At 40.4% G+C, this 14,400-nt stretch overlaps 1 protein-coding gene and 1 long non-coding RNA gene across 2 annotated transcripts in view; one reads left to right on the top strand and one right to left on the bottom strand.

Annotated features, from left to right (window-relative positions):
• Positions 1–14,400, bottom strand: part of gpc1b (glypican 1b) — a 225,226-nt gene that overhangs the window by 127,245 nt on the left and 83,581 nt on the right. The gene's annotated exons all lie outside the window — the stretch shown is intronic.
• On the top strand, positions 454–1,987 carry LOC130930397 (uncharacterized). The gene is made up of 3 exons (XR_009067051.1): positions 454–712; positions 1,343–1,471; positions 1,588–1,987. It is a non-coding gene; the product is annotated as an uncharacterized LOC130930397 (long non-coding RNA).

Here is a 14,400-nt window from a genome sequence, read left to right as displayed (position 1 = left end):
ACAATTTCACAGGCGAAAAAGTCATGAAAGTGAAACCGATCGGCCGCCTGTGTGACTTGGAGTATCGCATGGTTCACTTTCATAGTTAAATTTTCCCCTACGCATTTTTATTGACTATACATCACGTTATAGCCACGCTGCTGGCTTTGTAATGCCTCTCTCCGTGCAATGTCCGACCACCAATGGGTATTGAATTGAAGCATATAATTGCCTCGTACGTTTGAAGTGTCCAAGATCAATATGAGAATGTGCCATGAGCTCCTCTCAGGTCATTCATGTCAACCGAGCCGGCCAGTTCCACATTTAAGAGTTGGCGGACAGCCAGATGGACTCATCAAAAGAGCCAGTTATGGCTCGCGAGCCATAGGTTCCTGACCCCTGGCTTAAAGCAACATTAGGTAACTTTTCAGTTTGGGTCGATTTTAGCGACGCAAGTGGACAAAAGTGGTAGTGTTTTGCCTTAACCCCTTAACGCCGAATGTCGCGATTCGGCATCATACCGTTCCCGCTTTGAAAGCGGCCAAAATATCGTCTGCCTTTGTTCACTGCCGGTACATTAATGTCAAACACATGCCTAGGAACCTTTTTCAAGCATTAGTTTCAGTCGTGTCCGACCAGAGACAACACCGCTTCCTTTTCCGGACCGTGATATTCAAGATGAAAGCCACGTCGAAGTCCTGCGCACCAACTTGACTAATTCATTCAATTCAAGGTAAGTCAGCTAAAATAAAAAAATATGTACCGTCTTATTGTGTACTTGTGTTGCTAACACGATGAGATAGAGTTTCTATGATGAGTATTTTTGAAGCTCTATGACGATTTTGGTTTGTAGCGCTATCGCTACAGCCGGCATCATCGGAAAAGCACCTCCCCCCTCCCCCGCCACCCCGCAAACGTAAATGCGTTGTTTGTCGAAGGTTTGCAACACTCGCACGCGTTTTATCTATAAACTATCACTCTCGTTATCATCTGTAAACATTACAAAAGTAATGTGTTGCATAAAAAAGGACATTTGTGGTTACTATTTTTCTGTAGAACAAATAAATGAACGCATCCTTTATATGCAACGGTGCACACGGGTGCCTCCATGTCGTTCCACTTTTAGACACGTTTTATTCAGACATTGCCACACTTGTTGTCATCTGTAGACATAATAAACATAACGTGTTGCATAAACAATGTCATTGCTATTGATTTATTTTTCTTATTTCTATATAATGAAAAATGAACACAGCATGAGCTGATAACTACCAAACAGAAGCAAATGTATGTATGTTGATGGTTTTCAACACATTTTGTTTTGAAATTATAACAGTAATTTCTTTACCTTATTTTTCTGCAGAAATACAAATGAATGCAGCAGCTTTTTACGCAAAGCTAGCACACCGGGCCAAACCACCTCCTGTTGAGAGTGCTCTCAGTGAGAGTGAGGGCAGCGATGAGGAGTACAATCCTAATAAAGCAAGTGAAGGTGAGTTTGTGTCAAGTTTGAGCTTGTTTGACATCTATGGCTGTAACTACGTGAACACACTGAAAAGATAAAAATGTTTGGTGTTTCCTAAAGTGATTTATTATTTTCTGCATCAGGTGATGAAAGCAGCAGCAATGACTCTACAGTGGACATTAGCACCAGTGAGGAAGATGATGATGATCCGCCTCATCCACCTCCAACCACCAGTGCTGCACCTGCAAGATCTGCAAGAGCTACATCAAGGGCAGATCGAGCCTAAAGCAATATATCCCAAAAAAAGCCATACAAATTGGGATACAAGATTTTTGTACTGTGCGACACAAGAGGTCTGGTGCACTCATTTGACATATTCACAGGGAAAATAGATCCGGTACCAGGCCAACCAGACATAGGAGCCAGTGGTAACATTGTGCTCAAGCTTGCACAAGTCATTCATCCTGCTCTTCTTTGATAACTGGTTCTCATCTGTAGATCTGTTTGTTGCTCTTGCAAAAAAGGGCATACCTGCACTTGGGACCGTGCAGCCTGCGTGGGTGCTGTTTCAGTGCAGACTCATAGATGAAGAAGAAGCGAAGAGGGACATTTGAAGAGCAAGAGGCTCTTGTGGACAATGTCTGCATAAGAGCAGTCAAATGGTTTGACAATAGAGGGGTGATTGTTGCCAGCACATTTGCCAGTGCCCTGCCTGTTATGATAAAAATCATCTTTTATTTATTTATTTACATCATATGTCTTCTAGTCTGATTAAAAATGTGATGTACATCTGTGTTTAAACAAAAACAATAATTGTTTTTCAGAATTTCACAAGCAGTGAAAAAAGATGTTGCGATAAAAGTGTGTTCAGACCTGAGATGGGTATGTGCCTTTTTTGCCATTTGTTTTCCTTTATTGCCTGTTGTCGCTAATCGGCATCATACCTAAATGTATGACTATTTTATGGGCTATATTCAAATTAACACTTTCAATTTAATTTAGCATCTATTTGAAAGTAAAAACACACCCCAATTATTTTTTTTAATATTGGAAAAAAATTTAGGCATTAAGGGGTTAAGGAAGATTGCATTTCCCATGAGGACCCGCGCACAGTGTCGTAAAATCCTGATCTACCGGTCGCCTGCAGATGGAATAAACAACATTTCTGTTTCCAGCAGCTGTGTGAAGGATGAATAGTAAAGAGATAATGAATCCAGTTGTGGCTAAACAATAGCAAATGATGATGTTGAAAGAAACGTTTGATTTTGTACCGTATTCCCCAGCCGGCCCACAGAACCCCCCCCCCCCCCCCCCCAACATCCGAACTCATCAGCGCTTTCAGTTGGGGGGGGGGGGGGGGGGGGGGCATGCCAGCAAGTGAAAGCCAAGCCAATATTTATTCTTGAGTGTCTTTTTATCCAAGTAGCCTCCCTTTTTCTTTTTTTTTTTTGTCTCCTCGGACAAAACCTTTCGTCTCTTTTGTTGCTCTGTCATCTTTGCTGAACTTGCGCGAAAGCGTTCGCACAGACTTCCGTCTTTACAACTAATGGAGAAAAGGGGAAGTGGCGTATGCCGTAAAGCAGTCAGCACATTTGTAGTTTTTTAGTGTGGCAGGGTTTCTGCTACCCTCGTCATAGTTAATTAGTTCCGGTGAAAGCGATACAGACACTCTCAACATATTAAAGAGGTGTCATTCAACTAGTTGTCAGTCGACATATCACACAATATTATGAAAATATTTTATAAAGGTTGAAAAGTTAACCTAGTGTTGCTTTAATGTGGTTATGTAATATGTTATAGTACAGTATAATACCAGTTCATATACATACTTTCTGCTGAGAAAAACATTGTTTTAGAAAAAAAAAATCAAACATCTTAAGTAGGGATGTCCCGATCCAGGATTTTGCACTTCCGATCCGATACCGATATTGTTTTGCACTTCCGATCCGATACCGATACTGGCCGATACCGATACCGACCTATCTGAGCATGTGTTAAGTTTAAAGTTATTTAGCCTCCTTACTTAGTTGTCAGACTCATGTTGAAAAGGGTTTTAGTACTCTTGATAACAACTAGCCAGCTGAATTAGGTGAGTTTGAATAACACACAACTGTTGGTAACAAGAAACTGACCTGTTTATTCAGTGACAAACACAAAACATTATAAATAACAAACAGAAATGGCATAGTCAGTCAGTAAAACGTGCACATAATATTGTAAACTGTCTTAAAAAAGCAAAACACACCAACAACCTCAGTGGAAAATCCCACAAATCCCCCAAGCTATTAGATGCTTTTAATGTTTCGTGCATTAGTTACAAAAATTGTATAAAAAGCATCTCAGGTTTAAATAAACGACTATTTCAGTATCAAGTTAACATTTTAAAACAGTAAATAAAATACTCAAGTCCCCATTCTGTATCAGCAGCTTTAAACTACATTCAATTCATTTAATTTTGCGAATCAACTGTTAAAGTTGTTAAAATTGCTCCCGTTATTCCATAATTTCCCTTCTGTCTACTTTCGACATGTGAAAGTTTTAAAACTGTTTTGAAGATAGATTCAAGTCAAGATTTTGCCGATTTAGGAGTATTTTAGATAAAAAGTTAATTAGGTTCGCTTGGAAGGTTCACAACAGCCTACTAGGGAAGTCTTCTGCTTTAAGATGGCGGCTGTTTACGAACGCATCTGGTTTTCAATACTTCAATGTTGCTAACGCAGTCGAGTCTGTCGTGTAGCATCTGGTTCTATATACATATGATATCTATTATCTCCAGTAAAACGACGTTGACGTAGTTTTTAGCGGCTGTCAGCAGCAGTAACGTATTCTTGTGTTTTTTATCCAGCGGCATGAGTTGAGCTAAAGCCGTGACTTGAGCATTGGCATTACCCGGGTCTAAGACAAGTTATGTTTACTTTCGGGACGCAATGCGGTCAGTTTCTCATTGCGTCCCGAAGACCGCGCTGTGTATTAGTTCCGCTTTACTTGACATATTTCAATAATCGGTATTTGGATGTTTGTGCATCGTTCTCGAATCTTCCACGGCCGAATCGCGTGTTGGATGGTGCGTCTTTACTCACGTGAGATAATGGCTCGTCATCCAGAATGAATTCTTCCGCAATGACTCTTGTTATTCCCGGGGCTTTGGGACTGTCGAGTGCCAGTTTGTCACGCATAGCAAAAGTTTCTGCCAGTGTTAGTTGCATAGGACCTTTCTTTTTGTCTTCGGTTTACTTAACATACTCCTCATATTGTTTGTGGTGGTATTTCGCTAAATGCTTGATTAGGTTGGTTGTATTAAAACTTCTTACAGCTTTACCACTACGCTTGACTTTATTGTGGCATATGTTGCTCTCTGCCTCTCGTCTTTGTCGTCCTTTAAGGTGAAATGATCCCACACAGCTGACATTTTTACCGATAAAGTCTCTCGGTAAATTGGGAGACGGTAATGTAAATGTAGTGTGTTGAAGGTGTGCCGTAAAATGCGGACCGGATTTTAGGGAAACCGAAGCAAAAACTGGAATGGATTATGTAAACTGGTGCACTGGAAAACCCGGACTGGACTTTAAAAAAAAACTGGATCGGAAGTCTGGATCGGAATTTTTCCCGTGTTCCGATCCGATACCGATGCGCATTTTTTTTGCCCATATCGGCGTACGATCCGATCCAAATATCGGATCGAGACATCTCTAATCTTAAGCAGTTACTCACTACTTGAGTACTATTTTCACCAAATACTTTTTAACTTCTACTTGAGTACATTTTTTGGATGACTACTATTACTTAAGTAGTATTATTTTAAAGTAATGCTACGCTTACTTGAGTCAAATTTTTGGCTACTCTACCCACCTCTGGTCCCGGCACGCTGATTGGGAAACACTACTGTAGCTGCAGTTACACCCAGACTGTTCATAAATTTGTGGGAAATTACAAAACAGCACTACATCTGTGTTAACACTGGCTACAAAAAATGGGCTTTTCACTGAAAATGGTTTTATTCCTGCTGCTTCCTACTTATGTGATGTTTGGTCAAGTTCCGGCCGATGTTAGTGTTAAATCACCCCACCATCAGTAGCTGCTTAATCAATTAAATGATTAATCTCACTGCGTTACTACAGAGTACTACTGGAATGGAGAAAATGTGCATATGCATGTGTGTTCCCATGCTGGTCCCAGAAGATTAACAGCCTAATCTATTCATACGCGAACAATGAACAAACACACACTTGAACAGTGGATTACAGACTTAACCAATGACATAACATATTCTGTTGATCCACTATTTAACACCAATCAATCCAGACTGTTAGTCAACATTCAAATGTGTGCCTCACAACACCTTGCTTGTCAGCCTGACACACCGAATAACCCCGTTGGTGTCGCCGGCCGCCAGACTAGTCTGGTAATGTAAACCAGTCAGTCTGACATAAATAGCTTCCTCACGGCAGACAAGGTGGTATCCATACAGCACTGAAGTTACACAGCTACACTTTCATCATCATTTTATCATGCAACGTCAGCAGACCAGTTGACCTTTGGTACAGTTAATAGAACCAGAGACACATTATTATATCCCAGTGGGATGCATTAGAGTTATAGTCACTCCTCCACTGACGCAGCTATTTGTTTTATGTGTAGAACACCGATCACAGTTTAATTGCCGAATAAAGTCTACGATCTGTCGTTTTCCCAAAGAAGTCTTTATTTTTCCTGCTTAGGCCAACTGTTGAGTAAATTAAAGCACCATTTTATCTGCAAGCCTGCTAATGTTGTAATTGCATAAACCTAATTTGGTTCTGTTGGTAGAGTTTGCCTGGCACGGCCAGACTATTCTCCCTGTGTTTTTCAAACACTAAGAGTATAGTCTGGGACTCAGCCCATTAAGGGCCTCTCGAGCAAGTACAAAATCAATCGACAAATCAGATTCGTTTATTTGCGTGACGTGTTCTTAACGACCAACGTTACTCTTCCGCGTCAGAAGTCGTCTCCACAACAACACAGATGGCGACCAGGACAGCCGAGAATATGTTCCAATCCACGGTAAAATCAGTTTTAAATGACCAAAAACACATCGACACAAGTCATTGACAACAGTCTGTCTCACGCTAGTCATGTTGAATATACTCCGCTCCCCTCGTATATTTACTTCCAAGCGCAAGTCCCTCATCCCGCCCGTCGCTGATTGGTCCACTCCGCTGTCTGTTTGCTGTGGCTTGCTCCGCCCTGGAAATTTTATCTGCTTAATGGTGGCCAGACACAATAGCTGGAACAGCGGTGAGTCTGGAGTACCAGGCTATGGTAGAGTAGCATATTTTCTGCACTACAAGGCGCATCGGACTATAAAGCACAGCTTCAATGACCGGCCTATTTTAAAACTGTTTTCATTATTAACCATTGGTGATTCATATGTATATACAGTGGTACCTCTACATACGAATTTAATTTCGTTCCAGGACCTTGTTTGTAAGTCGAAATGGTCGTATGTCGAGCAGGATTTTCCCATAGGAATACATTATAATTCCATTAATTCGTTCCAAAGCCTAAAAACATATACTAAATTCTTAATAAATACTGCTGGCACTGTTACAAATGGCAATTAAACATAGAAAAACAAATAAGTTATAAATAAATAATTCAGAATAATATAATAATAAGAAGAATAATTAATAATTATTCCTGTAAATAATGTAACGAATCGGATTCTAATATGGCGGACACTTTTTACTGTCCCTGAACGCACCGCGAAGCTGACGTCTCAGTGAGATAGGTCGGTGCGGTAGAGATAATACTTTCGTTTTCTTGAGAGCAGTCAACTGCTTAAGACAATGGGCGTTTTGTGTTGGATAAGTTCTTAAATAAATGATAAAAACGTGACGAAGCTGGCGATTTCCTTGGCAATGTTACCACAATGATAATTGTCACCTTAACTTATAAATAGTGGCGAACGGTGGTCGGAAGAGGACCACGGAGCTGTATTGTTGAGCCAGGTGAGGGACTCGCACCCCAAGCTCATATTTTTCTATAACTTGCATCTTCATTTCAAAGGTAAGCATCACTTTTTTCCTTGTTTCTCCAACTGTATCAACTTGTTTTGAAAACTGTGTTGATTTCTCACACAAGAAAATCCACCGTGCGTTCGTTTGCAGTGCTGTCATGTCGTCGTATTTCGAGCAACTCGTCGGATGTAGAAACAAATGGCGGCTCAAATTTTACGTCGGATGTCGAAAAGATCGTGTGTCGAAGTGATCGTATGTAGAGGTACCACTGTATATATATATATATATATATATATATATATATATATATATATATATATATATATATATATATATATATATATATATATATATATATATATTTATATGTATATATATATATATATATATATACATACAGTGCTGCTCGAAAGTTTGTGAACCCCACAGCGATGGTCAGATTTTTTGTAAAAAAAACTAAAATAACCTTATTAAATGTTAAGTTATACCCAAATCCACAATACTGACATTCCAAATAATGGACTGAAACAAAAGAAATAGTTATATTGTCATTCTTTATTTAACAAAAGTGGTTGATTTAAGAAAAACTCAGATATCATGTGTGCAAAAGTATGTGAACCCCTTCAGTTAATAGGATATTGCGCCTCCTTTTGCAGAGATTACCTCAACCAAACAGTTTCTGTAGTGACTAATCAGCCTCTCACATCTACTTTGGGGGATTTTTGCCCATTCTTCCTTGCAGAACGCAGTCAGTTGAGAGAGATTTGATGGGCGTCTGGCATGAACTGCTCGCTTCAGGTCCCGCCACAGCATTTCAATGGGATTTAGGTCAGGACTTTGACTGGGCCAGTCCAGAACACGAATCTTCTTCTTTTTCAGCCATTCCTTGGTTGTATTGCTGGAATGCTTTGGATCATTATCATGTTGCATGATCCACCTTCTGCCAAGCTTTAACTTCAAAACAGAGGGCGTCAGGTTATGTTCTAGGATTTGACAATATTCCTCAGAATTCATGATTCCCTGGACTATGTGGAGTTGTCCAGGTCCTGAGGATGAAAAGCAAGCCCAGATCTTGACATTCCCACCTCCATGCTTCACTGTTGGGAGAAGGTTCTTTTGGTGGTATGCAGTGTTGACTTTTCGCCAGACATGGCGGTTTTGGTTGTGACCAAACAGTTCAATTTTGCACCTACATCAGTTGATGAAAACTCTTTTTAATTTAGTCTCGACAACACAACTGTTAAAAAAACAAAAAAAAACTACTGGATTGATTAGGAAATCAGGTTGAAATAATAGAAAATTCCAAAATGTTGAGGGGGTTCACAAACTTTTGAGCAGCACTGTATATACACACATACATATATATACATATATATACATAGAGGGCCATTTACATGGAGACGCTCCAGGAATACAACAAATTTCATGTTTGCATTGACATGGTTCCGTCTCACTTCCTTCTCCATTTGAAGACTGTCGTAATAGTGTACCGCACGAATGCTATTTTTAGATCGCAAGGTTGCGTAAACCGGGAGAGGGTCAACACAGAAGCGAGCTCGCATACAACCCATGCTAGTACTGCTTGCTTTCTGAAGATAATCTTTCAAAAAAAAAAGAACATGCTGAGTAAACACTTTGAAGCGTTGTGAAAAAAAAAAAAAAATCAATGGAAAAAATTAATGTAACTGGCTTGAACTATTTCTAAAATGAATGATAACTGCCTCTTTTTGCTTTTAACAAAGAATCTAGACTGTTTTCCGTTCATATCTATAGAAATTCTGCGATTTAAGCGTTTATTTACAATAATTCTCAATTTAAAAAGCTCTTGCTTTCGTGACGGCCGCCATTTTGGATTACACAATACCATAAATTTTGCTTGAAATATTTACGTAAAATGAACGATAACTGCCCATTTTTTGCTTTTTACCAAGGATCTAGACTGTTTTATGTTCATATCTATAGAAATTACACGATTCAAGCATTTATTTAGAGAAGAATGTTCAACTTAAAAAGCTCTTTGGTTTGTGACGGCCGCCATGTTGGATTTTGTATTTCTACACAATAGCAGAATTGAACCTAAATAAGTTGTGATTGTATAAACAAAAATGCAAATTTTGCCTTTGCTGACTAAAATTAAGATGATTCTGAAAGCTTTCCTCGAGTATTAAGTTTTTATGTGAAAGTTGAGTCATTTATTAGTTGTTGTTGTAAAAAAAGAGGAAATGATGATCGGGCCGCCATGATATTTATGTCTTAAGCCTCCGCGCTATGACCCGGGAATTTATTGGCTGCTTTCATGCACGCCACGTCCCGGTAAAATCAAATCATTATACTAGGACGCGACTCGGTTAATGTCCATGTCATCTCCATGTCAGTTAACCTGGAAAATGCTTTCAGACATAGGAGGTTACCCGTTGAAATTCTGGGGCTTTACCGGAGTTCAGCGTATGTCTGAAAGGGAGTCATGATGCTGTGTTGAACCGACTAGTAAAATATGAAACGTTTAATTATGAGTTGACAGTTAAACGATTAAACAACTAGTCACGCACATCTCTATTGTGAAGGTTGTCTTTGATCGGGATAGCCTAACGTCATCAAAACATAGAACCAATGTGAATTAATGTGGAGTAGTTTAGTGTAGTTGTTTTTCTTTAATCAACGCGTTGTTTATACTGGCCCCAACGGGCCAGTGGTGGGAGCATTCTGGTGGCCCTGATGGCTTTATAAGTACGTCCGGGCCACCGGGCCATTTATATTGTCGACCCCTGAGAGGAGACAAATAGAGCAACAACCCTTCACAATCACACTGAAGGAGATCGTACCTTTAGGCACCGTCTAACTTTTTGCATTACTCTAACACACCCGACATAAAATAAATAGCACATATACCACATATACCATAGTTTAAGGAAAACAAGCAGAATATAGGGCATACGACATAAACAACGCCTTCTTATCATGGAAGCCCAGCATGTGCGTCATACAACTAAATGAGTAAGATTGACGCTGACAAGCCCACGTCTGCACCGCCAAGTCTCGCAATCAGTTCTCTCGGACAGTCCACAACAAATGGTGGGACGGTCTGTCCTAACACAAGGAACACAGGCGAACGCCGATATCCAACTGATAACATGACTGACAAGACTCCAAGAGCCCTGTTGACGCTGAGGTGGCAAAATCCACATCCTCGTTGCCCGGACAACAGTAACTCCATTAAATCCTCCTGTCCAATCCACAAACAGACAATAATCCCAAACACACCCTTCTTTCTGCCCACGGCCTGCCCCGCGAGAGCCTTCAAAAGACTGAATGTTTAACTAAGCGTTGTCATTTTTCTCGGGAACTTCTGATATGGTGACCTTGGATCGAGTTTGCCTCCTCGCCTGAGTGTTTCTGTTTCGTCTTGCCGTTTTGATCTCTGTCGATCCTAAATAAATTATCCCCTCCCACTAACATAACGGAAAAACGATCTTGGGTACTTTAAATATATTAATCATTTTCATCCTTACCATAACTTGTGCCAATGCATTTGAATTTTACATTCATCCTTATTATATATGAAAAAACCTAAATAAATTGTCAACCTGTTTGCGGCGAGCCTTTTTCATACCTTTCAAAATATAGTACGTAAATAGGGTTAAGACTAAGGTGAACGCGCAGAGTTTGCCCTTCTGGCCGGATTGCTGGGGTCCCCCCCACCCGTTGGACCGACCGTTGGATCTGCACCAGTGCGGGTCCGACGGTTCGGCTAGCATGATTCCGGTGATCTGGCTAGAAGGTCAGATTCCTTTAACATCTGGTTACATTGTGACACCACGACACATCCATTGTTGGGGATGACGTGGCTCAGTGGTAGTGTAGTCGTTCCCCAACCCAGAGGTTGTGGGTTTGATTCTTCCCCCGATGAACTTGTCTAAGTATCCTTGTGCAAGATACTGAACCCCAAGTTGCTCCTGGTGCTGCGTCACCAGTAGGTAGATGAGGAGACAGTGTAAAACGCTTTGAGGGCTTTAAAAAGGTGGAAAGGTGCAATACAAGTATAACACCATTAACCATTATGTTGCTAAATGGCCTTGCCATACCACGGTGACGGTGAAAACGGAAGGCAAAGACGCAAACTTTTGATTCCGGCCTCCCAAGCGGGACGATTCGATTGTGGAGTTCGCTCTGCAACCATATGAATGGAACGCTCTCGCGCCAATGAGCTCAGCACTTGCACACGTAACTTTGGGCATACGAAGTCGCAGCTACTAAACATTCAAAACAGCAAACATGGCGGAATGTCTGCTTCAATTGACTGTTTTTATAATATTTTTACTCTAAATATACAGTGATCCCTTGTTTTTCGCAGTTAGCGGGGACCAGAACCCGCCATGATAAGTGAAAAACCGCGAAGTAGCCCCCCCCCCCAAAAAAAAAATGTTTTGGTGTTCAATGTATTTATTCAAATTTAGCATTGGAAAGAGATACATATAAAGTGTTTTCCACTTCTCACTCAAAGTATGAAAAACAAATTATAATTTTTTTAAGCACTTCAAATGTAATTATTATAAGTTTTAAACATGTTACTGTCCCACCAAATTATTTCTAAACAATACAGTATGAAAACACTTGTCTTTATTAAATACTTCATTGAGTGAGTCCACTCAACTCCGCTCCATCTCCTCACTTACACACAATGAGTTGCCACAGCAACTGTTTAAGGGGTTAAACGATGTTTGAGGCATGCGGTGCTTTGATGCTAAGGCTACTAGGGATCCTTGGCAAGTTCAAACACAAGTCGTCTATAAATCATCGTTAACTTTACTCGAGTGGGTATATTATTTTCAGGCTGAGGAGGTGGTTGTCAAGGAAGTGCATCATTGACTGTCGCCTTGTAAAACTGCACTGCCTCCTAGGGCTGGCATGAATACTACATCGTTTTAACAGAGAATTGCAACATTGTTCAAATGGAGACGCAACCAAGATGGAACCATGCAAATGCAAACATGAAATGTGTGGTATCCTCGGAGCGTCACCATGTAAACGGCCCCATACTGCTCAATCAGCCTACAGTGTATCACAAAAGTGAGTACACTCCTCGCATTTCTGCAGATATTTAAGTATATCTTTTCATGGGACAACACTGACAAAATGACAATTTTACACAATGAAAAGTAGTCGGTGTGCAGCTTATATGATAGAGTTAATTTATTTTCCCCTCAAAATAAAACCCTTAATATCCAAACCCCTGGCAACAAAAGTGAGTACAACCCTTTGAAAAAACGTACATACCTAAATGTCCAAATTGAGTACTGCTTGTCATTTTCCCTCCAAAATGTCATGTGACTCCTTACAGGAATGCTGTCAGCATTGCTGCAGAGATTGAAGAGATGGGGGGGTCAGCCTGTTAGTGCTCAGACCATACATCAAATTAGTGTGCATGGCTGTCACCCCAGGAGGAAGCCTCTTCTGAAGACTGTACACAAGAAAGCTCGCAAACAGTTTGCTGAAGAAATGTCAACAAAGCACATGGATTATTGCAACCATGTCCTATGGTCTCATGAGACAGGCGGCCTTTATTTTGCATGCACACCAATTTGATGTAGAGTGTGGCGTATGGTCTGAGCACTAACAGGCTGACCCCCCACACCTCTTCAATCTCTGCAGCAATGCTGACAGCACACCTGTAACAAGTCACATGACATTTTGGAGGGAAAATGACAAGCAGTACTCAATTTGGACATGTAGGGATGTACGTAGTTCCCATGCGATGTACTCACCTTTGTTTTCAGGGATTGATGGCTATATTTTGAGTCATTTTTGTCAGAATTTGAGGTAGTGTGGACCCAAAGGCAGGGAAAGGGAGGTGAGACAGATGAACAATGCAAAAATGGTTTAATTAAAGTAAAAAAAAGAAACAAAGTACAAAACAAAGGCTGTGATGATCCCAAGAAGGTACAGAGGCAAACAAAACTGTTACTAACAAAAGACTGGGTATCAAAAACTTACTGAGGAACACAAAGGGCTTGGACGGCGAAAACTGTGGAGAACAAACGCTGACGAGAACACGGGCAATGACAATGACGCACCAAGGAGTGAAAAGAAACTGGGAGCTTATATACACACAGAGACAAGGGGTAACGAGACAACGAGGAACAGATGGGTGACACAGAAGGATACAGTTTGGCGGATACACTAGGAGCAGGTACAACAGGTGAAATCAATGGGCAATCACAGGAACACATTAGGAGGGAACCAACACAAAACCTAACAATTTTGAGGGGAAAATAAATTAACTCTATTATATAAGCTGCACACGGACCACTTTTCATTGTGTCAAAGTGTCATTTTGTCAGTGTTGTCTCATGAAAAGATATACTTACATATCTGCAGAAATGTGAGGCGTGTACTCACTTTTGTGATACACTGTACCATGCCTGTTTTTGAAATGTGAATGAATGACTAGGGGTGGAGTGTATTGCAGTCTTTGAAAAAAAAAAAATCCCCTGTTTTTTTATACTTTTTCAGTCACCACTCAATCACAGGCACAGTGAGTGAGTCTCTTTATTCATACAATAAGGATGAGGGGGGAAATGTGGCCGGCTACCCAACTCAGTGAGATTTAGACAGGTTCAGTGGTCCTCATGATGATAAAATAACATGCACTGTGATGTGTAGCTCATTCATTTAAGCAGCAATTGATGGTGTTACTTAATATTACCAAACGGGCCTAAGAGACCAACTGAAGTAGAGTAGGGAGCAGAAGAGGAAAGTCAGATGATGAGTCACCATCAAATATTACAGGAGAAGAGAAAATGGAAAATGGTTATTATCTCCTGCAGGCGCAAATAACAAAAATAAGCAGACCACTGGGAAATCGCTTTAATGTTTAGTAAAAACAAGAATGTTTTGTTGGATTTATATGCAAAATTGATAGTAGGCTTAACCTGAAGTTAATGGGAAGTTAGGGAAAAAACA

The sequence above is a fragment of the Corythoichthys intestinalis genome, chromosome 14 (assembly GCF_030265065.1).
Source record: "Corythoichthys intestinalis isolate RoL2023-P3 chromosome 14, ASM3026506v1, whole genome shotgun sequence".
Classification (NCBI taxonomy): Eukaryota; Metazoa; Chordata; class Actinopteri; order Syngnathiformes; family Syngnathidae; genus Corythoichthys; species Corythoichthys intestinalis.
Note: the sequence above shows the minus strand (reverse complement) of the source record. Positions and strands in the feature narration are given on the sequence as shown.